General features: G+C 41.5%; 1 non-coding gene across 1 annotated transcript; it reads right to left on the reverse strand.

The window, feature by feature from the left end:
- Window positions 1–564: 564 nt before the first annotated feature.
- On the reverse strand, window positions 565–671 carry LOC141650706 (small nucleolar RNA R71). The gene has a single exon (XR_012546724.1). It is a non-coding gene; the product is annotated as a small nucleolar RNA R71 (small nucleolar RNA).
- Window positions 672–4,558: the final 3,887 nt, after the last annotated feature.

Here is a 4,558-nt window from a genome sequence, read left to right on the forward strand (position 1 = left end):
TCACAAAGTGATTTGTTACCTTTTGATCGTGAAATTGAAAGAACCTTAACAAACAATAGGAGATTTGCTATGAGGAATTTGAGAGGTATTAGTGAGGTTGTGGATATTCAACCAACTATTGAGTTCATCAACCCTTTTGCAAGAGAAGGTGAGGAGAACCCAACACAAAATACCCCACAAAATCAACCTACAATGCCTAAATTTTCATCACATTCCGTACCCACCGAGGAGAACCTACCAAATGGTACTCCCACACCACAACATTTGACCGGAAATTTTATTGCCAAATCCGCCTTTATCCAATTAGTCGAAAGGAGCCAATTTGGGGGGATGCCTAGTGAAGACCCTCATTCTCATATGGAAACCTTTTGTGACTATTGTGATGCGATTTCTCAAACCGGTGTGACTCAAGACCAAATTCGATGGGTCTTATTTCCTTTTTCTCTAATCGGCACCGCGAAACAATGGTTGAAGGGCCTTGATAAGGCCACTCTCGGAATTGATTCTTGGAAGAAGGTGGCTCTAGCTTTCTACAAAAAGTTCTACCCACCGGAAAAGACTAACATGCTAAGAGCTCAAATTACGGGTTTTAAGCAAAGGGATGAAGAATCTTTGTATGAAGCTTGGGAGCGGTTCAAGGGAATTTGTCGCTCATGTCCTCACCATGGACCTAGCGAGTGGTTCTTGGTACAACAATTTTGGAATGGTCTATATGAAGATTCAAGGAACATTCTCAACATGGGATCAAATGGAATGTTCACCGAAGTTGATGACAATCAAACATGGAACAAGATTGAAGAAATGGCGGTCCATAACTCACAATATAGTAGACCTCGCAAGGCTACTAGAGGAGGAAGGCATGAAGTGGACTCCGTTACTCAATTGGGTGCTCAACTTAGTGCTCACATTGACACAATCAATTTGAAGTTTGAACAAGCTATGGCTAGACTTGAAGAAGCCTCAAAATCACCAAAGCATCATGTTAATGCCATGACGGCATCCTCATCAATCCCAAGTTGGATGTGTGAGAATTGTGGAACTTTGGGACATGACCAAAGTGAATGTAGGGGAACAAATGAACAAGTGAATGCTTTCCAAGCATACAAGAGTGGTACCCCTTATTCCAATTATTACAATGAAAACACCAAGTTTTATCCAAATCTCTCATACAAAAGCCAAAATGTTCAAAACCCTCAAACAACATACACCCCACCTCCCATGAGAAACCAAAATCAAAGACCCTTTTACAACCAAAACCAAGGTTACCAAAATCAAAATCCATACAATCACCAAAATGACCAAGGTTTTGATGTTCAAAAAGCGGTCCTCCAAATGCAAAAGAATCAACAAGAATTTTTCACTCAAATGCAAAAAGATAGTCAAGCAAAGGAAACCACCATCAAAAACATTCTAGCTCACACGAAGATGTTGGAAACACAATTGACGCAACTAGCATCTTCAAGCTCACAAAGACAAAAGGGGCAATTACCACCTCAAAGTAATCCCCCAAGACATGAAACGGTTAGTGCCATTCACTTGAGAAGTGGTACAAGGTATAAAGCACCGAAGAAGCAAGTTGACGATGAAGTTGTGGAAGCTAGTGATAAGGAAAAAATTGTGCAAAACTCCAAAGATGGAGAATCATCAAAAGAAGAAATTTCAAAGAAAAATGAAGACAAGGTCAAGGAGAAGGAGCCCATTGTAATTAGACTTCCTTTTCCAAGTCGTCAGGCCAAGCCCAAATTTGATGACCAACTTGGAAAGTTTATGGAAATTGTGAAGAATTTGGAAGTCTCAATTCCTTTCACGGAATTAATCAATCACGTGCCGGCCTATGCGAAATACATGAAAGACATCCTCACAAAGAAGAAGTCGATCCGGAAACTTGAGACTATCGCCTTCACTAAGGTGAGTAGTGCAATACTTCAAGGGAGTTCACCTCCAAAACTAAAGGATCCGGGAAGCTTCTCTATACCGTGTACCATTGGCGACACCACGATCAACAAAGCCCTATGTGATCTAGGGGCTAGTGTGAGTGTTATGCCGTACTCGGTGAGTAAAAGGTTGGGGATGGGAGAGCTTAAGTGCACCAATATCACACTCCAAATGGCCGATAGATCGACGAAGATACCATTAGGGATATGGGAAGATGTCCCCGTACGAATTGGGAAGTTTTTCATCCCGGTGGACTTTGTCATTGTTGATATGGAGGAAGATTCCAACATTCCAATCATTCTAGGAAGACCCTTCTTACACACCTCGGGTGCGGTGATTGATGTAAAACATGGTGAGCTCACTCTAGAAGTGGGAGATGAGAGTATCACTTTTAATCTTGACAAGACTATGAGAGCTCCCCGTTTACATGAACCGTGTTTTATGATCGATCATTATAGTCGGAAGGATGAAAGGAAGAAGTCGGAACTCCAATGGAAGAAGAAAATTGAAGATGCTCCATTCAAAGAGCAAGTGAATTGTGACAAGGAGAGCTTGCAAAGCTCATCAAAGATAAGCAATGAAGAAGATGGCCTCATTGGCCAAGAAAAGGAAATGGGAAAGTTGTCTCCATCAAATCAAGAGATTTTCAATGATCAACTTAATGAAGTATGTGGTCTTTGGGACGACGAATTTGAAGGGATTTTTAATCCCTACATTGGTAATGCCATCGATCAAGACCGACAACAAGGGCCAAGGTCTATTGAAGACCTTTATCATGATAATGAACAAGCGTTTGATTACTTTTTCAAGGTGTTGAGCAACATCAACAACACCTTGAACATGCCCCCTTGACATCTCATCAAGAATGAGAGTTTGGTGGAGTCCTCCCTAAACCACCATTTGTAAATATTTCTAACTCCCTAACTTGCATTTCAATTCTTACATTGCATTTTTGTTATTTTTGGATTTTTATACTTTGATCAAGATAATTATCATGTTTGAGAGAAGTGAGGGAGGGACTAATAATTTCAATTAATGTGTAGTCTTTAGCTTAGTGTAGGGATGGCAATTGCCTAGGCTATCCATGCCTTAGTAGTGCCCCCACGATGAAGAACACGAGATATGAAGAAGAATGGAAAAATGGCAAGGGATTGGCAAAGTACACGGATGGAACTGAATCTGGGTACAAAGGGGTCGAATCCGAGCGGATTCAGGAGAATCCGCCCGTCTTCAGGCAATCCGGGCATATTGGGTAGAAGACGCCCGTCCTATTATGAGCTGAATTTTTGAAATTTTTTACTGTCAACGAATCCGGGCGTCCTGCATTCGAATCCGCCCGTCTTTAAAAATCCGCCCGTCCTGAAAAGAAGACGCCCGTCTTCTTGGCTGAAGAAAACAAGAAAAATCCCTGTGAAGGAATCCGCCCGTCTTCTGTAGAAGACGCCCGTCCCGTGTTTGCAAATCCGAGCGTCTTCACTGAAAGACGCCCGTCTTTAGGCGAGCTTTTCCCAACCCAGAACAGGCCAAATCCGGGCGTCCCGAGCAGAATCCGCCCATCTTGCCCCTGCAGTTCAAATTTTTCGGGTTTTATAAACCCCCTCCCACATTCATTTCTTCATTCCTTCATTCATAACACTACTCATAACCCTTATCCTCTCCATCACAAAAACAAGATTCCTCAACAACATTCACCAAAATCAAATCAAAACATCCTTTTAACAACAAATCAATCACTCCTCTTTCAACAAAAATCAAAACCAAGCACAAAATCTTCAACCTTTGAGTTGATTTTTGAATTCATAAAGGCAAAGCCTTTCATCTTTAAATCGATTTGGGTGCACTAGAAATTGAAGATTTTTCACTCTTTTCTTGGTTTATTCATCAATGGCAAGGACTAAGGGAGCAACAAAGGCAACAAAGGCAAAGGCACCAAAGGCAAAGGCACTCTCATCAAGACAAAAGACTCTTCAAGCAAAGAAAGCATTGGCTATGGTGGTAGCAAACCCAAACTTGGAAGTGCAAAAACAACAACCTCCCATGGAAGCAACAACATCCTCTACTCCGGAAATTGCTCAACTTTCGAACTATCCGGAGGTAATTTTCATTTCCAAATCCCATAGGGACACTTTTGCCAAGTTTGCTAGGAAATCATTTCTATCCACCAAGTTTATTTGTGAAGATACCTTAGAAAAGTTGGGTGTCCTTGAGCAAACTAGAGCCTTTTTCAAAGCCATGGGGTTGGAGAAATTGTTTTAATCAAAAGAATTGGCATACCCCTTCCTTACCTTAGAATATTTGAGTTCTTTGAAAGTTAACAAGGTTGAGACCATGGAGACCATCGAGTTTCATCTAGCTAATGTTAATAGGCGCATCTCCTTTGAGGAAATGGGTAAAGCTTTGGGTCTTAGTGATTCACCGAGTTATTTTAAGAATGTTGGCAAATATGACCCCGACCCTCTTTGGGAGACGATTCCCGGAAGGAAATTTGAAAACTTTCATGCTAGTCGTGCTCTATTAGTCCACCATCCGGGCATTAGAGTGTGGCACAAGGTCGTAGGGAACACCATCATTGCAAGAAAAGACACCAACCATTTCACCAAACTCGATTTTGTTCTTCTTGAGT

This window comes from Silene latifolia, chromosome 3 (assembly GCF_048544455.1).
Source record: "Silene latifolia isolate original U9 population chromosome 3, ASM4854445v1, whole genome shotgun sequence".
NCBI classification, from domain to species: Eukaryota; Viridiplantae; Streptophyta; class Magnoliopsida; order Caryophyllales; family Caryophyllaceae; genus Silene; species Silene latifolia.